At 38.0% G+C, this 24300-nt stretch overlaps 1 protein-coding gene across 9 annotated transcripts in view; it reads left to right on the top strand.

Moving 5' to 3' along the window:
• The window catches only part of dlgap2b (discs, large (Drosophila) homolog-associated protein 2b), a 309310-nt gene that overhangs the window by 21708 nt on the left and 263302 nt on the right, over nt 1–24300 (top strand). For 2 of the 9 annotated variants that reach the window (XM_087297887.1, XM_087297893.1), the window contains exon 1: nt 10821–11100. The exons of 6 other annotated variants lie outside the window; for them this stretch is intronic. The gene's annotated coding sequence lies outside the window, so the exon portion shown is untranslated. Of the gene's footprint in view, nt 1–10025; nt 11101–24300 lie in introns of those variants that run through there. One more of the 9 variants, NM_001423487.1, reaches the window with a different exon arrangement.

Here is a 24300-nt window from a genome sequence, read left to right as displayed (position 1 = left end):
ATGGTGTGCTTTATATGCCTGATTCCCGCTGAAGTGGACGGGTTGTTTGACATTTGATCCGGGGTACGTTCTGGGGGTGGGGTTTGCATGACACGCTGCAAGCTACTAGCCCCACAGTGCAAATGCGACATAATTTCGGCCTCACCACTCAACCTCCTGGGCGATTGTCCCGGCCCGGCCCGATAAAAGCCCTGGCTCGCACTGGCCCGACAGTGGAAATGCGGCTATTGTCTTTCACCCTCATTATCAGATGGCATCTTGTTCTATTTAAATGGAGCCTCGACATAGAGCTGGGTGATAAAAACGATATCTATATTTATTGACCGAACACGATTGTTAATAATGATGAAAAAAGTTTGGTATAAAGTTTCGGTATAAAGTGTTATCGTTTTATTAAAATGTGGCTGCTTTTGCTATTAAAAGGAGTGCTTTGGAAGCATTGCCAATAAGCTTAAGTTTGTCATTTCCAATGGAAGTGTGACTTGCGGCGCTAAAGGGGAGTGACGCGCACATGGTGATCAAGAGGCGTGCACTTGACGCGCATGCATTTTCCAGGCACACCTAGTTAAAAAAACTTCTGAACTTTCTAGAATGTTGTGCGTGCACCGCGATTCATGTAAGTAGAACTAACCAATCTGCTTCACACTTTGTTTGGAATATACACATTTTCAGCAATGGCAGACTAATTACTTTAGACAAAAACAGCGCATTGCAGCAGTGAGGAGATTGAAAATGAAAAAGGATGTAAGGATGTCACCAGAGTGGCTTTTTGGTTTCTTTTCTTGTAAATCCCAGCCAGTAGCACCCCATCTGAAAGTTTTTAGCATACGGGTAATTTAGTCATTCAACTTCACTATTTGTAATTTTGCAATACGTATTTGAATAATAAGTTATTATTATTATTTTTTACTTGAAAGCTCAGATTTGATTATCATAATTTGTTTTATTTACAAAGTTTGAGGGTTACTATATCATTACTATTCACACCTTAAGGATTGCTTTGATTTTTCAGCATTTACCCTTCACCATTGCACACACTTTGCGACATTTTATTTATCAAGTTTAGTCTCTTTAACACTTGTGTTATAATTATTTAGTTTAAATATTTTTATTTTTGACTATAAAAAAATAGAATTAAAATAGAGTGGTAAAAATCATAATATTCCTAAATGTATCGTTAAAAATATTAAATAATTATAAATACTGAATTAAACTTGATATCATGAGAATTTTTTTGTTTGTTGTATCACCTGGCCCTGCATCAATAACAAAAAATAATGTTTCTCTTTTTATAAAATCAAATCAAATTTAATTCACAAAAATGCACACCAGTGTTATCAACAGTAACGGGTTCGATACCAATTAGTACTAAAAAAAAAAAAACTCAATTTCATGCAAACACTTGAGCGCTGTCATAAACACAGCTAATTAGCCATTGTGTTCACATGCAAAATATCCAGTAAGTGGCAGTTCTGTGGGCTCAGATGCCTTATTGATGCCAGAGGTCTGAGGAGAATGGCCAGACTGGTTCCAGCTTATAGAAACTGAACACACAACATGTTCAACCTTGAGGCGGATGGGCTACAGCAGCAGAGGACTGGAAAAACATTGCCTGGTTTGACATTTGGATGGTAGGGTCAGTATTTGGTGTCAACAACATGAAACCAGATCCATCCTGCCTTGGATCAATGGTTCAGGCTGTTGGTGGTGGTGTAATGGTGTATCTGAGTATTGTTGCTGACCATGTCCATCCCTTTATGACCACAGTGTATTCATCTTCTGATGGCTGCTTCATTATATCATAAAGTACAAATTATCTCAGACTGGTTTTTTGAACTTGACAACGAGTTCACTACACTCAAATGGCTTCCACAGTCCACATCTTAATCCAATAGAGTACTTTTGTGTTGTGGTGGAACGGGCGATTCACATCATGGATGTGCAGCCAACAAATCTGCTGGAATTTATGTGATGCTATCATGTCAATATGGACCAAAATCTCTTGGAAAGATTTCCAGCAACTTGTTGAATCTATGCCATGAAGGATTAAGGCACTTCTGGAAGCAAAAGTGGGTCCAACCCGGTACTAGTAAAGTGAACCTAATAAAGTGACCGGTAAGTATACAATGTCTTGATTAATTACCCTAACTTGCCTAATTAGCCTAGTTAAATTTACCTTCAAATGCCACTTTAAGCTGACTCTGTATCTTAAAATTTTTTTTCAAAATAAGGCAGACAAAAGCTGCGTCCCAAATGGCACACTATACACTATGCACTCATGCACTATGTACTTATGCACTTACACACTCAGCAGGTTAGTATATGTATGTAGTGTCGTCCCAAATGGAGCACTAATGTTTTTTTACTAAGCGGAAATTTAAACCGTTTCCTTGATGATGTTTGACGGTCACCAAATCGGTGAAATAAACCACTGAATTATCAAATAATACCTGCCGTGAGTGTAACCGCTATCACTATCGGGAGGCATTATAATCACTCTCGTAGGAGAATTCTGCTTTCACCATCCAAAATAAATAAAGTTATCCAACGTGTGCGCCCGATAGCTCCGCCCCTTCCCCTACGTGAGCAAAACTGCGGTCATTAAGTGTGTGAAGTGTCCATCATTACACACTTCACTTTACCGGCTGAATGAGTGCATCATCCGGGTAATTAAAGTGCACTTATTGTTTTTAGAGTTTTCAGTGTAAACGAACTACTTACACTATTTAAACTACAAAATGGCATAGAATAGTGCATTATTATGCGATTTGGGACGCAGCTAATGACATGAACAGGAAATGCAGTGTAATGCACACTATAACAATTATACAACCCTGCTGAAAAATCCAGCTTAAACAAGCCTAGGCTGGTTGGCAGGTTTTAGCTGGTTGACCAGGCTGGTTTTAGAGGAGTTTTGGCCATTTCCAGGCTGGTTTCCAGCCATTTCCAGCCTGGTCTTAGCTGGTCAGGCTGGAAAATGACCAGCTAAATCCAGCTAAAATCAGCTTGTCCAGCCTGGTTTAAGCTGGACATAGCTGGTTGTGCTGGGCTCCCAGCCTGGCTAAGCTGGTCAAGCTGGTTTTAGCTGGTCATCTCCCAGCCTGACCAGCTAAGACCAGGCTGGAAATGGCTGGAAACCAGCCTGAAAATGGCCAAAACCCCTCTAAAACCAGCCAACCAGCCTAGGCTGGTTTAAGCTGTTTTTTTTCAGATAGGACGGCTAAATAGGAATCAAGTATTCCATACAGCTGTGCAATAATTCCATATATCTAAAGTCGCAGCTTTTTCTGTTTGATAATCACAAGCCACATTGTGGTTTCATTCTGATTAACCATGCAGCTCTAATATATTGAAAAAAGTATGTTGTAAATGACCAGTCATACTCAAGTGTTCCAAAGAGAAGCTAAATAATTATTCTAATTAGTCAATTGGAATTCTGCTAAAGCAAAACCAACAGTCCAATAATGCCCTGTCCTTCAGTGGTGTGCGCTAACAGGAAGCAGTTACCCAAAAGGCTCTTTTTTTGCCCTCTGCTGTGATTAAGATTCACCTTATTCAAATGGGATGCGGCTACAAAATAATGAGCAGCCCGACAGATCTGCCCTCTGAATAAATGAAGCGGATCCCATTGAAGGGAGACGTCTCATACACTCACTCACACACTCCCCAGCAGTCAAAACAGTTTCTTTTCATATCGCAGGAAAAGTGAAACCTAAGGGCATTTGAACATTTATAATGCGCTGATGTGGTGCCTGTAAACGTGATTCTTATAAGGAGTGTTAATGATGTATTTGTCACGGTGGGAGTGTAAACACACTCTAATGCTAATGATGCTAATGAGTCTGAACCCGGGTGTTATGACAGTACTCAGCAACAGTGTCTCGGTTAAACTCACAGCCTTTCTTTAGTGAAAGCAAACCGAGCTTTGATCTGAGGTCATATTTGACTGAACTGCAGACTTTCTTCATGTGAGGCTCTCCATTTGCTGTCGCAGCAAGTTTATGCTACGAGTGCAAGTCAGAGAACTGATTGTTGACAGGCAGTCGATTCTGTTGTGTACTGTTTGGCTGAAATGAGCATTCAAAAGGCCAACGCTGTCTTGTATACACAGTCTTGTATAACAGTGAGGTAACCTAGCATCCAGCGGATGAATAATACCTTGCAACAATGTGGCATAGGTATAATTTTCACCAAAAACTAGAGAAATGTACAACCCCCAAATCAGAATAAGTTTGGACAGTATGGAAAACACAAATAAACAAAGAAAGTAGTGATTTCCTAATTTGCTTTTAGTTGTATTTCATTGCAGACAATATGAACACAAAATATTTCATGTTTTATCTGGTCAACTTCATTTTATGTGTAAATATACGTCCTTTCCTGTCATTTAGACCTGCAAAACAATCTAAAAAAGATTGGAGAGGAGCTAGCAAACAGGTCATTTGGTTAAATAATGATGTGATTTGAAACAGGTGGTGTCAACACGTGATTGTAATTATGATTTAGTACAGCATCCAAGAGAGTTTTAGTCCTTTAGGAGCGAAGATGGGCAGACGATCGCCAGTTTGCCAACAAATATGTGAGAAAATAATTAAAATATTTAAAAACAATGTTTCTCAAAAAAATATGAATACATTTGTAAATTACACCTTCAACAGTGCAGAACATCATTAAAAGATTCGAGGAATCTGGAGAAATTTCAGTGCGTAAAGGACAAGGGCGCAATCCTAAGATGAACAACTGGGATCTATAATCCCTCAGGTAGCACTGCATCAAGAATTCTCTTACCGTTTCAGGTATGTTTTTGGAGAAATGGACGCCGTGTGTGACTGTTACCAGCAAGATCATCTAGACTGTTACCATGGTTGATCATCTTAAAATGTTAGCTATCTTCCCAAATGAAAGATTCAGGCTAAATTGAATCTCTTTAAGAAAATCTCTCTTGTATTTTACACTGTAGATCAGTTGTACACAACCCCCCTGTAGCGGACTGGTAACAGTTGATGGATCAATTGGTAACTTGCCGCACAATAAATCATTAATTATTTCTGTTTAATTTAATATCGGAGTCCAAACGATCTTTTATTTTGAAAGATCTTTTCTTTTTACATAAGACTATATTCTCTTGGTTATATTGGTCGCTCGAGCACCAAAATGTAACCCACAAGCTAGCAGAATGAGTAAGAAAAAGACATCTTTGCGAAAGTAAATTGGTCTAGTAAAGAGCCCACAAACTGCCAAGGAATGGATCCGCAACCCCATTTGTCATCAAATCAGGGGAATCCAGCAAATCTGTGCAAGAAGGTCAACTGTACTGCTGTAGATTGCGTAAATGTAGATTGCAGTAAATGACGACGGCTTTGTTCACAGATCGCGTTTTTTCCACATGCAAGTTCGTTATTTCCAATGAAGACACTTGGCTTGCGTCCTTCTAGGTGTACCTAGTTAAAAACATTTTCAGAATGCTGCAAGCGCACCGCAAGTCACGGGACAAGAACTTACCAATCAGCTTAATAATTTGTATGAAATATACACATTTCAGTGGACTAAATATCTCAGATCATATCATTTTCTCCATAAAGAAAACTTAGTCAACAGTGAGGTTGCTGGTATGTAATATAATCTCCAGCAAGTGGTCAGATATATATATATGCTCAAATGACTCAGGAAGGAGCTCATTTTCAACTGTCAATCAAAGACCGTTTCAGTGGTGTGATTCGGGTGCTTTTGTGATAAATGGGACCTTCTCATTTTGTTATTTTTTCCCTCTTGCATCTCTCTCAGTTGAGGCCAAGAGACCCTTGTGAGATGGTCAAGGACTCGTAGAGCTGCTACCCACAACATCCAAAAGCCCTCTGTGCAGTAGAATATCTGCTTTCAAATCTGATTGTAAAATATTCATACGCTTCTGAGATGGATGGTATTGTGGCATTGCAGTGCCCTCAATTAATCTTTTAAACTTCTCACCTATGGTGTGAATGGTCCACCACTCTGTATCCATGAATGTTATGTAATGCGTTTTCTGGGAGTCAGTGAATCAGAGTTTTTGTTTCTGTGTTTGAAGTGGATGGCTACCAGCTCTTTGTTCACATTGCATCCAGTTCTAGTTCGTTTTCCTTATTCAGATCTGATCATAAGATCTGATTTTCTAAGCCAGCGGTTCCCAACAGGGGGGTCGCGGCCCACAAGGGGCCTCAGCGAGCTTTGTGGGGGATTGCGTCATATTTAAAAAAAATCTTAGCAGTGGACAATTAGGGGAATGATCATGTTGCCTTAATTCATTTTATCCTCTAGCTCAGTGGTCCTAAACCAAATTGGCCTGCACAAGAAATCATTAATTATTTCTGTTTTATTTATTATCTGAGTCTAAACGATCTTTTATTTTAAAAATCTTTTATTTTGAAAAATTACCGTATTCTCTTGCTTACATCTTGGTCACTTTAGCGCACAAATTTAACCTACAAGCTGTAAAATAATTAAGAAACAGACGTCTTTGGAAAGTAGGGGAAAAGGCCCAGTGAACGACTCGCGAACTGCCAAGGAATAGATCCGCAACCCACTTGTCAACAAATCAGGTGAATCCAGCATGTCTGTGCAAGTATGTCAACTGATGAAGATTGCAAACGACAACATACTTTTAGGGGCGGTTCGCATATTGTGTATTTCTAGAGTCTGCAAAAGTTTGTTGTTTTCAATGGAGGTGTGCGGCTTGCTTCAGCTTTAGCTTGAATAGCTTACATTTCAACAAGACAAATTTTCTCAGACAAACACAAAACACACACAAACACTGCAGTCCTTTTGTACTTTTCTCCATAAATAAAATTGTATCAGGGAGTGACAGCAATGTTTTGTCAGTTTGTCATCCTTTGAGAAATCGGTTGATGGTCGCATAGCAACCTACGAAACCCCCCAACCCCCCGCAGTAAAATTGTTAACCGTTGACTGGTGCGTGGTGATAAAAAGGTTGAGGACCACTGCCCTAGCTGACCAAAAATGGACAAATTTGTAATCCATCCTCCACAAAAAACACAGAGTCTCACTGATTCACCTCACAGCAATCCTCATACTAATTGATAGAGTATAACAAATAACATGCAAGTAGTAAATTGTAATAGCCCACATTATTTTTTCCCCTTATAAACCAGTATGAGGTGACGCAGTGGCGCAGTAGGTTGCTAGGTCGCTGGTTCGAGCCTCTGCTCAGTTGTCGTTTCTTTGTGGAGTTTGCATGTTCTCCCTGCGTTCGCGTGGGTTTCCTCCGGGTGCTCCGGTTTCCCCCACAGTCCAAAGACGTGCGGTACAGGTGAATTGGGTAGGCTAAATCGTCTGTAGTGTGTGGTTTAACAATAAGTTAATAATTAGTAACAGAATCAAATGTTTTCTATCACTTAAGCATTTTGTATGATTTAGTGGTTGTTGTAGTAGTAATTATAGTAAAATCTAGCATGGTCTAATAATCAAAACATTCTTATTGTAAATACATGGTGCGATGTGGTGTCGCAGTGGGTAGCACATTCGCCTCACAGTAAAAAAGTTGCTGGTTTGAGCCTCGGCTGGGTCAATTGGCATTTCTGTGTGGAGTTTGCATGTTCTCCCCGTGTTCGTGTGGTTTTCTCCAGGTGTTCCGGTTTCCTCCACAAGTCCAAAGACATGCGGTACAGTTGAATTGGGTATGCTAAAATTGACCGTGTTGTATGTTTGAATGAGTGTGATGGATGTTTCTTAGTGATGGGTTGCAGCTGGAAGGGCATCTGCTGCGTAAAACATGTGCTGAATAAGTTGGCGGTTCATTCTGCTCTGGCGACTTTAGATTAATAAAGGGACTAAGCCGAAAAGAAAATGAATGAATGAATGTAATTACATGCTAACACCAAATCAAGGCCACAAAACAACCTGCTTCATAGTCCCTTTTTCTGGGCACTTACTGGAAAAAAAACTTTTAAAGTAAAAACAGAAACAAACAAAATGTGCAGTGCAGAGGAGCACAAGGAAAGGGTTTAGCTGAGTGGTTTTGCTGGTCTGTATGATAAGTTCTGCCTTCTTGTAAACATATACCAATAGAAGAATGTGTATTTGAAATGTGCAACATTACGCACCCTAAAGCCTAGTTCACACTAGAGGATTTTAAGCCTGATTTGAGCCCGATTTGGAAGTTAACGAGCTCGCCGACAGATCGGGCTGTGATCGGGAAGAAATCTGCAGGTGCACGGTCCTCGCCACTCTTTGAACTACTGAACAACGCATCAACGAGGCTCGCTGACACGTCGCCGACACCTCGCAGACAGAAATCCAACATTTAGCATGCTAAATATTCTGGAGCAGTTGGCCGACTCAACCCCATGTGTGGTCCGATGTAGTGATGAGCTGCAGCCAATGAGAGAGCATATCAGCATAAGCTGAATGCCTGTGTGCTCAGGAGCTCAACAGAAACATCTGTGATTGGTCAGAATGGGCATTAACGCACTCGCTTCATTCTGTGTTAACACAGACATGAGAGTAGGCTATATTAACAGTGGAACTAGAATTCTGTAACTATTAATATTACCATACTGCTCATTCTGACCGTTCTCATATAAAACGCCATATTGTCACAACAAATTTACATTAAAAGCTATTATTGAGACAATAAAATTAAGCTTTGAATGTCTGGCATCATATTTAATGACACCATTACCCTAAAAATATAATCTTTTTTTGGTAATACAGCCTATAAATATGTAGTTAAAATATTAGAACATGCAAAGGTCTTGGCTTTCATTTTTACTTTCAAACAGGAGCTATTTCGCAGCACAGAATATGCTGTTTTGAAAGATATCTGAAGTAAATTGATGTTTTTGCCATCTGAAAGTTTTGTTTATGTTAGCAAGAAGTTGCTAGGCAAAAAAAGGCACACATATTTAAAGTCACAGCGAAAAGTATCAGACATGCATGCAGTCATTTTAACCAATATGGTAATTTAAGGCAGAAATGCTCAGTTCTTTACTGTTTTGTAATAAAAAAAATAACAATGTCAGAAAGAAATACACTGATAGTTAGAAAACGGCAGGGTGTTATTTGTTCGTTTTATGTCAAAGAGTTATACAATTACAAAAATTAAAAACTCTCTGTGTATCTATCCACTCAAACCTTGCAGATGAGTGATTAATCCGCTGATAAATCAGCTGATTTGACGATGTTTTTAAATGCTTTCTCCAAAGCTTGAAATGCTGTCAGTGATGTAATCAGCACAAAAGCAACCAATAGTGTTCAGCTTTTTCTGATGACTCCTCCCTCAAAATTTAATTGGCTGTAGTTTTGGTAGCTTGAATGAGGTGTTGGGGAATGAGTTGTTGTCAGATCATGTAGTGTGTGACCCCTCCTCTAATGGATCATTCACGGAGTGTTGCGTAGTGTGAACACCACAGAGATTGAAAGACACAAAGTCAAGTCATGTAGTGTGAACGGCACAGCGATCTGCTGATGTTTAAAATCCTGTAGTGTGAACTAGGCTTAAGTGAGTGGTCCTCAATCTTTTTATCCCCACAGACTGGTCAATGGTTGGGGGTGGGGGTGCGCTTGCAGTGCACTTGCGGCATTCATTGAACTGAGAGTGTCTGTAAGGCGCTAGCTCGTCCCGCCACTTGTGTGCAAAAGTCATACTCGTCCATTGGAAATAATGAAAACGCGATATGTAAGCGGCCTGTCATTTGTGGCCTCCAGCAGTTGATCTTTATGCACAGACCTGGTAGATTCACCTGATTTGTTGACACATGGGTTGCGGATCTATTCCTTAGCAGTTCGTACCGCCCGGCCCTTATACCGCCCGGCCCCATGCCTAGTTCTCAAAGACTGACCTTTTACAGTACAACATACAACAATGACATTAGGGGGGACTAAAACAAAAATAAAAAAAATGGTTACAAAGTACCCTGCTGGGTCTGTTGGCATTTGTGTGTAGAGTTTGCATGTTCCCCCTGTGTTTGCGTGGGTTTCCTCTGGATGCTCTGATTTCCCCCACAAGTCATTTTTCAAAATAAACTATTTTTCAAAATAAAAGATCGTCCAGACTCAGATAATAAATAAAACAGAAATACTTAATGATTTCTTGTGTGGACCAGTACAAATCGATCTACGAACAGGTACCGGACCGCAGCCCTAAGTAACATATTTTAATTTCTTAAAAAATCTAAATAGTGCCCTCTAGTGAATTTGTCATTTGAAACATGCAACAAAACATACCCTGAGCAATGTTTTTTACAGGCTCAGACACGTTTTTACAATGAGCCTTGGCTGCTTACATAAGCAGCAGACATTGTAATCAGATGTATACCGTTTCAAAATTAGATCAGACCACAAGGTTGTCAAGACACTCTACACTTTATTGCTGTCGTTTTTTCCTGGCAACACAAATTGTAATTGTTAACAACCCAGCGATTAGCATCTCTCCTGTGCACTAATGCGCTTCCCAAAAGGGAAATTATGGGCCTCCAAATGTGGCCGTCTCAGGTTGCGTCCCCCTCCATCTGTGATGACAATGATACCAAAATGAAAATACTGAAACAGTGACATCATCATCATCATTATGATTATAAAATTAATCCCTTTTTTAACAGGATTGATTTTGTTCTCCTCGACTACGATATGAGGCATGGTTTTGACATTTACACCATGGGCAGAAGAGGATGACGAATGATGGAATAACGGGGGATACAGATTAGTATTCCTGAGTGAGCCGGGGGCATAGTCAAGAATCCTGAATCCGGTGTCTGGCTCCATGTTTTGCCGTGTGCCGGTGGAGTGTGTGGAAGATGCCGAGCTCGCTGCAGAGGAGCTCTAAACGCACAGCTTAACACCAGCGCTGGGGAGATCGGCTCCTCTCCTCTCCACTCCTCAGCTCTTGAGGAGGCGAAGGGAACCAGAGACCGCAGAGAGAGGAGGCAGAGACTGAGAGTAGACGCTTTTTTTTGCTTAATTTTTCCCGGCTGCTTGGACTATCATTCTGTGTGTGCGCGCGTGTGTGCGTGTGTGATTTTCCCAGCTCTCTCTCTCTCTCTCAGAACTGTCTTCTGGTTTTCTGGGATGGTCTGAAGAAGACTTGATTGTGATGCGTCTTGCACGGAGGTAAGTCCAAGTGTGTATCGCTGAAGAACCAGTTGCTTTGAGGAATGAATGAAGTTGGCATTGGGGATTTCTTTCAAATTTTTTTTAATTATCTACCATAAATATCTAGTCGTGTGTGTGTGTGTGTACAGTGCAATTTGAGACATCTTCTCAAGTGTGATAGGCACAGGTTGTATCGCTGGTTCTGACCGTAATGTTGTAGGAACGTTGCCTAGCAATGTTGCAACCTTCTCAGAGTGTAGAGGTGTGATTTTATGCTCTGTTGGATGACGGTGAGGCATCTTTAATGCACAGAGCACACTGAGTTTCTGTGTGTCGTCTGTTTGCTTGGACTAGAGTCTGTGTGTGCTTTTCAGAAAGCGAAGGAACTCGGGTTTGGTGTCTTTTTCTCTTGGCTGCTCTGTTACACACTGAGCCAAACGTCTGCTGCGTCTGCGGCTCCCTCGAAACTCTCCACACTGCAGGGGCCGAGCATCTGACAGCCTTCAGCACCTCTCGTGCGCTTGTGTGTGTGTGTTTGTGTGTGAGACTGTGTGCTGGTGTGAATGAGATTATGTGTCCATGTGAGCGAGACTGTGTAAATATTGCCGCTTTACCTCTGTGGTTGCGTAACTGGCGTGCGAAGCGTTCATAGAGCGTGTGCACGGCACTGGACCTGCGCTCTGCTAACAGATAGTGCTGTGAATCTCAAACACTCTCTTCATCACGACTCGCTCCAGCCGGAAACACAATGTTCTTACCTGCAGGAATGTTCAGGCAGGATGCTCACCAAATTAAAAACTTGTTGAATATGTTGATTCAATCACGAATGATAAAAGTATGGATGCTGTATGTTGTATGGGCTATGAAACTTAAAGAGATGTGGGCCAGTGCTAAAACATTCTGGCATTATTTAGTCACCCTTCACATGTCAATAACCTATTGGATTTTTTAGTGTCTTCCATTGAATACAAAAGAAGTTTGCAAAAGGCTGGAAATCGTTAAGCCTCGATTTTATGTTATTTTTTTATAGTATTTGTTTTTTTTCCCCACTATGGAGGTCAATGATTTCCGTTTTTACCATTTAACATTCAGAGTATACTCTTGTGTTCAGAAAGAAACTCATAAAGGTTTGGAATTAATTGAGGATTCGTTTAATTTTTGTGTGAACTATCCCTTTAGAAACCGGCACAAACATGGAGTATGCTGCCAAGAACAAAAAGTACCACAGAGTACTCCGTTTTTAACCTTTGGAACATCAATTTTCCTACATGTGCATACCATGTTTTCTCGACACGAAACTTGCTAAAATAATGTCATGTTCGTAGGCATGGGATGATAACTGGTTTCAAGGTTTACCGCAGTTTTAAAAAATCAGGGTTTTAAAACCGTCAAAGTTTTCTGTAATACTGTTCCTAAGGTATTTGTACGTTTTTTATTTTATTAATTATTTTTTGTACAAGTTTTTCACAACAATTTTAGTTAGTTTATTTAGGGCAACAGAATATCTGGCAAAAAAAGGAACCTCTACATCAGGGGTACTAATCTCATTCCTGGAGGTCCAGAGCCCTGCAGGGTTTAGCTCCAACTTGCCTCAACACACCTGCCGGAGTGTTTCAAATATTCTGTACCTAGTAAGACCTTGATTAGCTTGTTCAGGTTTGTTTGATTAGGGTTGGAGCTAAAATCTGCATGACACCGGACCTCCAGGAACTCCAGTTTGTTGATCCCTGCTCTACACCAACTGATCCAAAATATTTAAATATGAAACTTGTTGATATTTACCTAGACATTTAAAAAGAACTTATTTTGGAGCAATAATCATAATCTTATACCGGCCCATGCCGAGTACAAAGACTGACCTTTAACAGTAAAAAATAAACTTTTTTTATTACAACAGTGATATTTTTAGGGGACTTAACGTAAACTTTTAAAAATGGTTACAAACTACCCAGCTTGGTCAATTGGCATTTCTGTGTGGATGTTCTTCCTTTGTTCGCGGTTTCCTCCGGGTGCTCCAGTTTCCCCCACAGTACAAAGAGATGCCCAAGTTAGTGAATTGGGTAAATGAAATTGGCCGTAGTGTATGAGTGTGTGTGTGTGTGTGTGAATGTGAGAGTGAATGCCAGCAGCTAGCTCTCTGCAACTCTCACATGGTCCCCACTGAAGCTAAGCTAAGCATTAAAGTACCTGGTTGAGAGACGATATGGGAAAGCTACTGTAGGTTGCTGCTGGAAGTGGTGTTAGTGAGACCAGCAGGGGTGCTTAACCTGTGATCTGTGTGGGTCCTAACGCCCCAGTATATTGATGGGGGCTCTATAGTGTTCGTTAAGCCATTAAATTCCAGGATGTTTTTCGAAAAAGAGTAGGGATTTTCGTCATCCTGATCAAATTTGCCCACTGGCCACTGTCCATCATGACCTCCACACTGATTTTATAATTGGCTTCATCACTCCATTCTCCTCTCCACCAATCAGCTGGTGTGTGGTGTGTGGTCTGGTGCAATATGGCTGCCATAGCGTCATCCAGGTGGATCCTGCACACTGGTGGTGGATGAGGAGATTCCTGTAAAGTACTTTGAGTGTCTAGAAATGTAAGGAATTATTATTATTATTATTATTATTATTATTATAAACAGATGTTTCCCAGCACTTAATTGGGCCTGGAAGGGCATCCGCAGCATAAAACATATGCTGGATAAGTTGGCGGTTCATTCTGGCCCCTGATAGATAAGGGACTAAGCCAAAGGAAAATGAAAGAATGAAAGTTATCATTGGCAAACATACTATAAAATGTGCCACTGAAAATGGTGATGTCCTGCTCCTCTCCATTACATGTTTAGAGTATAAAGTTGAAAGCTAAATTATGAGCCCTCGTGTGAAATTTTTCTAATATTATTTTCAAATACTTTTCAAGAATTGTTTAATGGAGAGATTTTTTTCAACATACTTTAAACAATAATTTTAATAACTTATTTCCAGTAATTTCTTTCATTTGTCCTTTCCTTGATGACTGTAATGTTTTACTAGTTATTTTTGCAAAATACTATTCAGCTTAGAGGGCAGTTTTAAGGCTTAACTAGGTTAATTAGGCAAATTAGCAAAGTCACTGGACAATAGTGGTGTGTTTCGTCACCAAAAAAGATCTAATGATATTTACCATAGCAATTTTCAAAGTTGTATTTCAGCAAAGCTTAAAGAAATAAGATTTTCTCCATAAGAAACTAATTATTGAATACAATTTGGAAAAAAACAAACATCTTGCTATGTTAAACATCCCTCGGGAAAAGTTTGAAAAGAAAAACTAAAAAAACAACTAGCATAAAAGTGTTCATGTCTTTGTACAGCTTGTAAACCTTGACTTGTGTTTAGGAGTTAATGTTTGGAATGAAGTCAATTTGAAGAAAAATTGTGTCCAAATATTACTGGAATTCATGAACCAAAACACTGGATTGTTTTTCATTACCAAGTTTTAATTACCATTGACATACTCAAATATTTTAAAACATGCAATCATTTTGTTTTCTCATTTATTTATTTTTTGTTAAAACACTTGTGATCTTTTATTGTAAGTGATCTGAAGATAAATAAATGTGAAATTAAATGTAGTCATTTTACAGATTACCAGGGAAATGAACCCATGACATACAGAGCAAGTACCATCTTGTGAGAGGCACAGTTAGTCAGACTCAGAGCTAGTGGCGATTGAATTTGCTACTAACAATACAATAGAACAGCAACTGTTGTTTGATTTATTTAGTATTGACTTAAGACTAAAGTATGTTTTGAGATCCCTTTTTTCCAGTAACAATAGCTTTCCCAATGGGTAGTGTGTAATGTGACAGTTTCTATAGTGCTATAGTAATATTAACAATATAATGCGTGTCCAATTAAAGGGCAAATATATTTCATTTATTCATTCATTTTCTTTTTTGGCTTAGTCCCTTAATTCATTATGGGTTGCCACAGCGGAATGAACCACCAGCTTATCCAGCATATGTTTTAGGCATCGGATGCCCTTTCTGCTGCAACCCATTACTGGGAAACACACATACATTCTTTTTCACACACATACAATACGGACAATTTAGTCAACCCAATTCACCTATACCGCATGTCTTTGGACTTGTGGGGGAAACCGGAGCACCCGGTGGAAACTCACACGAACACGGGAAGAACATGCAAACTCCAAACAGAAATGCCAACTGACGCAGTCGAGGCTTGAACCAGCTGCAGAAACAAATGCTGGATAAGTTAGCGGTTTATTCCGCTGTGACAACCCCAGATTAATAAAGAGACTAAACGGAAAAAAAAATGAATAATTAAATTAAAATTTTTTTATTTAATTTTGTAATTTTTAGAACTTTTTATAATTTCATTTAATTCAATTTAATTATTATTTAATTTAAATTTATGATTTTTTATTATAGTTTTTTATTTGATTTAATTTAATCGTATTATTTTTTACTATTTAATTTAATTTTATTATTTTAAAAAATAATTTAAAAAATTAAAAAATTCTTTATTATTTAATTTAATTATTTTATTATTTTTCATTCATATATTTTCTTGTGGGCCTCATCCAGCACGTTTTTACGCAGCGGATGCCCGTCCAGCTGCAACCCATCTCTGGAAAACATCCACACACATACACCACTGACAATCTAGCCTACCTAAATTCACATGTAACGCATGTCTTTGGATGTGGGGGAAACCGGAGAACCCAAAGGAAACCCACGCGAACACAGGGAGAACATGCAAACTCCACACAGAAACGGCAACTGAGCCGAGGTTCGAACAAGCGACCTTCTTGCTTTGAGGCGACAGCACTACCTACTGGGCCACTGCATCACCACTTTTTTACTCCCTGACAATGCAGGAAAGATAAGCTGAAGTAAGTGAGTGGCTGAGATGTTTTACTTTTATTTCTTCCTCTGATTTTCATGTTCTAAAATTAAATATTTTTTTGTTAAATTTTTTGCCTAAATTCGGCTTAAATACTACTATATTTGGGGGAAAATAAGTAACTCAAACAGCAGAGCAATGTACTGTAAGTTTCTTTGAATATCAAAAAGATTCATGGAAATAATTGGCGTATGTAGTTCAGCTTTTTATATTTTTACTTCAATATTACAAATTTGTTGAAATATTTTCTTTATTTTGCCAATTTTGTTTTGTGAAATTACCTTGCAATTTGTAATCTATGCTCCTTTTTGTAAAGTGAGTATAGATGTATCAGGAACTTGTTAGGTGTTCTTGTATCCTGTCGCTTTGCAGTTATCCCAAAATATGAATTGGCTGATCATACAGTTCCTTTGTAAATACTTAATTATGATGATATTACATTATTCAGATTTCCTCACTGCTCACAGTTTTATCCTTGTCTAGGAAACTTCATGATAGCTCATTCAGTCTTGCATGCCACATGGTTTTGCTTGAGAACACAGGTTGTACATCAGAGGCAGCCAATCATAGCATGCTTATTAGTATTCAGTGCACACGAGAGGGGGTTTCCTGGATGCTGTGTACATCAGTGCTGTGCTGCAGTGCAGTGGTTCCCTTCGGTTCAGCTGCTGCCTGTCAAGATGCTCTTTTCCTTTGACTTTTAGTTAGTGATACCCTTCTCTCTCACAAACACACACACATACACACACATGCACACACTGAAGCATTCTGTAACAGAAACTCTGCATCATTCTACATCTCTTTCTCTGGGGTTTTTATTTCCCGACTTTTTTTTCCCGGTCTCTGCTGTTCCTGTCTGTGTTTTGCATCTCTTTCATTCTTTGCCTGTGTTTCTCATCCTCCTCTATCGGTCCACAGAAGAGAGTGGGACGGGCCGCTCTCCCGCTTGTTTCCATGGAGACGGTGAGTGCGTGTGCGTATGCGCGTATAGTGAAGTGTGTATGTGCTTTGCGCGTATATGCTAGTGTGTGTGTGTGTGTGTGTGTGTGTGTGTTTCCCTTTCAGTTCGGCACATTCCTCAGAACAGTGCTGATGTTTTTTGGGATTTGGGGCAAATTGTGGATTCTCTGTTTGTGTGTATGTGTGTGTGTGTGTGTGTGTGTGTCTAATCACTTTAGCAACGTTTTTGCCATTGGATGTACTTGTGATCAAATGGCAATAATTAATTATGTGCTTGTTTGTGTGTGTGTAATGTAGGTGTGTGTAAATATGTGTGGAGGAATATGTGTGTGGTTTACGAGGACGCAAATTTTGTTTAATGACATGGATTTGACCTTTTACAATGTTGTGGTGGTTTATGAGGACGTGCACTGTGTTCTAATCCAAAATGCTTAAAAGTCTTTTGACATTCAAAATTTGCCATAGGTTTTCCGCAACACAGGCTCATTGGAGATATGTGCCCAGGGCTACATTTTTGAGAACCGAGAAATATATACATCTTTTTTTCAGTTTTTGTTCTCACAAGTGTACTCGAGGGTGCTGTGTACGTTTTTACTACCTCACATATGTTACTGGGGCACATGTTCTCATACGTAGTGGCGGATTTAGGCATGGGCAATATGGGCGATCATTTAGGGCGGCATCTTGCTTTGGGCAGCAAAAGGGGGTACGGCATGGGGGGTGGCTACTTCTATCACAACACCCCACAGCCCCTTCACTTTCATGTGGGCAGCATGATTGGGGTTTGCCTAGAGCACCTGTCAGGGCCAAAAGGGTGCCCTATGCTAAATTTTACTGTGGTGCCCCCACAGAGGAACAAAAAGACACAAACATTTAAACATGTATTTATTTAGTTATATACATTAATATGCATATAAACACTCAAATTATACTTAAACATTCAAATAATTAAAAAAAACTAGCTTACATCAAAAATATACACTGACATCTTGTGCAGAAGCATTCCCAATTTCAAACATTTACAAAAGGTAAATGTACCTTTAAGGTAATGTCTGTACCTGTAGAGATTGAAAGTCCTTTGTGCTGCATCTTGTAACTGTACTTGTGCAGTTGCTGGTGTCTCTGGAGCAGTGCTGGTCATTCCACCTCATCTTCTTCTCTGACAAATGTCAGCATTAAATCTAGAAGAAATTAGTCATTTGAAGAAAAACTCAGGACACACCATTAAGACAATGGGCTAGTCAAGCACTCTTCATAATGTCTTTACTACAACCAAAATGTGGATTTCATTTGCATTGTAATCTATGGTAACAAAAGCTGACCCTTGCTTTCAGTATAAATCAGACTTTTGTGATTTTTTTAAAGAATTATTTAGTGTATTTTTAAACAAAAAAACTTGGTTAACATTCAGAAAAAAATAATCCTTAATGAATTCATGCAATAAAAATGGCTTCTGGACTGTGGCTTACGGTAATTTGACTCATTTTATATTATTGATCTTTCAGAAATCCCAGAATATTAGTCAGTTTTGTTATTTCATACTGTAATGCACAAAATAAAAAAATAAAGAGACGTTATTGTCTTTGCAGGGATACAAACAATAGCAGCAATAAAAAATGTATAGAAAAAGACAAAACTATTAACAACGATAACTGCAGTCTGCAAAGAATGATTTAATATATAATTATATAACATAATAACTATGTAATGATAAATAATAGATACAGTGGTATAATTGTGCAATGCATGTGTATGTAGCTGGTGTGCAAACAGAATTTAAAAGTATTGCACAAGTTAATAAAAATAATTGAGTTTGTGTAATTAGCAGGAACATGGGGAGGAGGGGCAAATGTGAAAAGTCATAGAGCATGTCCCGTCTAAAGCACAATGCATAGCAGTTGTGGTGAAGTTTAAACGTTAGCCTCACTAATTTACTTAAACAACCAAAAATATGTTTTCCAGATTCATGGAAGTTACCTGAAAGTGATGCATGTGATTCATCTTGTACTTTCTTTATTTTCTCGGCTCCAGACTGCTGTTGTCTTTTCTCAGGCATAGAGCTGCAACTTGCATCAATTATAATTATATGCAGCTAGCAGCCGCAAAGATAAGTAGACCAGGCTGCGCGCACGGCTATGCGCGAAAAAATTTATGTCACATGTTTGTTTATGTGTCCGTCATAAAATGATTTTTTTTAAATGTAATTGACAACATATTATCAATAGACGTTTTATTTATACGCAGTTTATGTTGATATTAGTAAATAACTATCAATATTTTTTTTGAGCAGCCGAGATGGTGCCCTCCTCCTCCGCCAGTTCTGCTTGCTCCGTTACTGCTCATACGTGTCTTTTTTTTTTTAAATCCACCAGAGGCTACTGAGTACATTTCTGCCAATCTCAACGTACTTCGTTTGCATGTCTGTCAGACAGTGGTGGAAAGAGTACTGAAATATCATACTAAGTAAAAGTACTATTACTTGCCTAAAAATGTAGTGCAAGTAGAGTAAAAGTATCTGCTTAAAAAAAGAAGACTTTTAAAAAGTACTCAATAGTAGTGAGTAGTGAGTATTACACTGTAAAAAGATGATGTGTTTACATGTAATTTGTGCATGTGTGTGTAAATGTAACATTCTGTAGTTCCTCAAGTTATTTCCCAGCAGGCACACAACATCATAAGACATTAATATAAGGTTAGATTTAGGTTGTGATGTCAGGTGACCAAAATTTATTCTATGTCTATGTCTAATCATCCCCTTGGAATTATAAGGTTCTATCTGCGTTCTAAATAATTTTCAGATATTAAGCTTCAAAGTTTTTGTATTCCAGATAGCAAACATTAACAGTGTAACAGTTCTCTTTTATACATTAACATGACAGAGAACCTAAATGTACTCTAAATGTAAATGATCAAAATTCTCTTAAATTTGCAAATTGGGGTAAAACAAACAGGCCAAATGCAGATAGAACCCCCCAATTATAAAAAGTTATTTTACGCTTTGCAATTACAAGGATTTATCCGGCAGATAATTAATTGAAGCATTACTTAAAAAACATCACATAATGTAAATAAGTTGTCATTTAATAAGAAAATGTGAATAACTCAATTTTCACAAAAATGTCAGACAGAACCTTATAATTCTAAGGTGACAATATGTCTAATGTCTAGTCAGCATCAAAGGACAACATTATTTTGATTTCCAATCATGACATCAGATGACGTTGATATTTGGTTGATTTTAGGTTGTTAGAAAATGACCAAAATCCAATATCCTGCCAACATCTTAAACAAACATCATATTGACGTCAAATACTGATATTCTTTCATGGCAACCAAAATTCAACATCTGATAGACGTCATAGTGGTAAGGTCCACACAACATCAAGCTGTAACGTCATAAGATGTCGATATTTGGTTGTTTTTAGGTTAGATGTTGGACACTGATGTTGGCCTGACGTCAACCTGATTTTCATCCTTGAACAAAATGCAATTGGCAAATTGATTGGCCTTTGTTAAGACTTAAAAAGTCTTAAATTTACTGAAATATTGTGTTGTAGGTCTTTAATCTTTTTTAAACCGGTCTTAATTTGCCTTTGTTTATGTATAAAATCATTTTAATAAAACTTAACATTTTTTTATGTAAAAAGGTAATTTTTAATTCTATTTATCATAATGGTTTAATTATTTTCCTTACAGTAACAGTTGTTTAAAAGTGCTTCATGTATTCATTGAGGAGGACACTCACCTGGACAGATTGTTGTGGATAGATTTAGTTTATTATAGTTTTTAAAACTTTAAAAACATTTGTTCATTTCTAAAACTGTTTTAAAGAAAGTTGTTTTACACAATGTTTAAAATATTTTACTAAGAAATAAAATCTAAAACATTTGTATTTTTATTATTAATTTATTTATGTATTAATAAAAGTTTTAAATTATAATAATTTTTTAATAGGGCAAATCTTTTTTTCCCCATTTGGGCCTTTTGAAAAATTCCTTAGCCTTTAGCCCTTTATAAGGCTACAGTTTTATTCATAACAGTCTTAAAAATGTCTTAAAAAGTCTTAAAATTTAACCTACAGAAACCCTGCCATAGACAGTGACTGCAGTTTGAAGAAAATAAATGGAGTAAAAATACCAATTCTGCAGTAAAAATGTACTCAAAGTACTCAAAACTCAGTAAATTACAATTACAGTAATTTGAGTATTTGTAATTAGTTACTTTACACCACTGATAATACATCAGCTTGATATTAACAGACCAACACATTCCCTTCCTTAAACCAAACCATTAGTGTTTTCAAAAGCAAACTAGAAGAGAAAAGTCATCGCAGCCTCCGAAAAGCTTTTTTTGCTTTCGTTTTTCATTTCTGGAACCATCCTTCGCTAGAAGTCCCAAGTCTGAGACACAGTGATACGTTTTTAGTTTGAAACTGCACAACTTTTGCTATTTTTACGTCTTCCGTCTACACTACCTTTGAGTTTTCGAGCCACAAAAAACGAATCATTTTGAAAACTCTGAGGGGTCATTTTAAAACGCAGCTGCTGCGTGTCAGTGTGGATGGGGGAAAAGGGAAACATCTGAAAATAAAGGCAGGGCTGCAGACGCTCTCCTATCTCAATATTAAGTGCACAAATTTCAGTCTTGCATCTTTTCCTTATAAGTTTAGACTTAACAAGTTTGATATGGAAAACAAACTACAGAGGACAGACACATCAGCGCTCAGCAACAGCCCCGCAATTCCGCCATTTTGAAGTGAAAGCGGTCAGCCGTCCAATAGATCTTATTGCTGTCACGATGGCAAACAGCTGCATTGTTTTTTATTTATCTATTTAAAAAGCACATTAAAGCTGAGATTCAACTTGAAAGATGTCAAAACAACACTTACTATTACAATCATCAGCACTTTTAATAGTTATTAAAGAAACTTAATTTTATATTTTAACCATACTTAATTTCTTGGAACTGTCACTTTTAGCTGAATTTACATTAATTTAATAGTTTACACACTGGCTTATTATAAATTAATAAATTTCATTAACAAGACTTTCAAAATGGGATGTTGATAACAGACTAACAGTACATTTTGTGTTGTAGTATTATACTGTATGTTATAGTAGTATGTAGTATTTTTTTCCAGTGTTGTCTGTTAAAGAAAGACTATATAATATAATACTATACTATATAAGACTATATACAATATAATAAAGCTTTTATGTAAAAACCCACTTACTCCAAAATTATTGAATTCTGACACATAAATTCATCATATATACACACACACATACACATCTATGTTAAGTTGAGCATCACCTTGAGCAACTCTTAAAGAGGGCTAGGTTATTTTTGAAGAATGGAAAAAATAGATGTTGCAGACTATTGATGTATGGGACGTTGTCAGAGCTCGAACTTTATCAGTACATGGATCATTGGATTATGGATCAGTTTATTCCTCCATTTCACAAGTGTGATTAAAGTGCAATTAAAATGGTTGCCTCCTTGTTTTCTCTAGCTTGCAAATTATGTATTTAATTGTGTTTTGTTACTTGTAACCGCTTGTACTGTATCTGGTTTACTCTTTTTATTCTCATATCATGTCTAATGCCACATTGAAATAGGTTGAAAATACGGGAGTTTTCTAGGATAAATAACAAAATGGTGTGTGTGACCGAAGATGGGTCTGAAATACGGTAGACTCCCAGGAAAAACAGGAGTGTTGGCTGCTATGCTCATACATACACTTTGCACTCTGACTAGAGCTGCACAATTAATCGAAAAAAGATTGCGATCTCGCTTCGACCCCCTAGACCAGGGGTGTCAAACTCAATTCCTGGAGGGCCGAAGCCCTGCACAGTTTAGTTCCAACCCTGCTCCAACACACTTACCTGTAGGTTTCAAACAAGCCTGAAAGACTCAATTAGATTGATCAGGTGTGTTTAATTAGGGTTGGAACTAAACTGTGCAGAGCTGCGGCCCTTTTGGAACTGAGTTTGACACCTGTGCCCTAGACGATCTTAATCCAGCATTTCTGTAATTCTGTCATTCATATTTTTAAGTTCAGGAGAGAAGAAAAGGCGGCTGCAGGAGTCTTTTCGTTGCTTTACACATGTTGCTCAGTGTCATGGACACCTCCAAATTATGTTAGAAGAGTCACATACTGTATTTATAAGGTATAATTCAACCAAAAATGTCATTTTTGTCTTCATATAATAATGTATTCGCGGCCGGGAAATCACACGTGACGTGATCTGCTGACTGTGCAAACGCGCGCCCAACTTAATGATAGACGCGCGCTCGTCTACTTTAGTGAACAGAACCCGCATATGCTGAACTCAAGTGAGTAACAGGTAATAAAGTTGTAAATAATATTCAGTTTGTGGCACAGAGTGGTCGTTTAGGAGCAGTGCGCAAAGTATGAACAGCACTTAGCCGCGAAAATGAAACTGAAATCCTGCACATATTTTAAATAATTATATCGCATTTTTGAGCTATGACTGTGACAAGCATTTGATATGTTTTTTTTTTCATAGCGAACAAACACAGTTGTGCATGAAAATAAATGTTTACAGTGTCAGTATAATTACTCTAGCCTATATAATGTTGACTTTACCAGTGAATCAAATGGTCTAATAATGTTCTCAATGACAGACTGCAAGCATAGGCCTATATCTCAAACATAATTTAACATCAGGATTATTATAAGTAGAATAGAATTATTTATAGAAATCAGTAGACTTACACATGATATTAATGTTGTTTTACCATATGTTTGAGAAAAAAACAATAATCTCATATTAAGCTTTATTTTACATCTACAGAATTCTGAGAGAATCGTGATCTTTATTTTAAGCAAAAAAAATTGCCATTCTCATTTTAGCCAGAATCATGCAGCTCTAACGCTGACTACTTCAATATTGTTGATATGCTGGGCATTTTTCTCTTTTTTTCGTGCAGAACGCTGTCAACCAATCACAGCAGGCTGTAATTGGTCCAATCAGCGCAGATTAGCTTCACCCTAAGGAGGGGTTTGGGAACAGATGAATCGCTAGACGAATCATATGGGAGTCGGGAGTTAATTAGGTAAAAACAAATGCATATTACAAGACAATAAAAAGCGTTTTTTGACCTTGCATGCACATCAGCTTGTAGTTGGAGCCATAAAACCAAAATATGACTCTTTTTAACATATAATGGGGCTCTTTAATTTTTCCGCTCAGCCAAAACATATTACCTGAGAGCAAGTGATAGATTCAAAAAGAACAAAGTAAGGAAATATGAGATCCAGCGGTCGATCCTTGATGAACTATCCAACGTGCGCTGCTCTCACCTGGGTAGGAGTGCTCAAGGCACCCACTTA

The sequence above is a fragment of the Danio rerio genome, chromosome 20 (assembly GCF_052040795.2).
Source record: "Danio rerio strain M-AB ecotype USA chromosome 20, GRCz13ab, whole genome shotgun sequence".
Lineage (NCBI taxonomy): Eukaryota > Metazoa > Chordata > Actinopteri > Cypriniformes > Danionidae > Danio > Danio rerio.
Note: the sequence above shows the minus strand (reverse complement) of the source record. Positions and strands in the feature narration are given on the sequence as shown.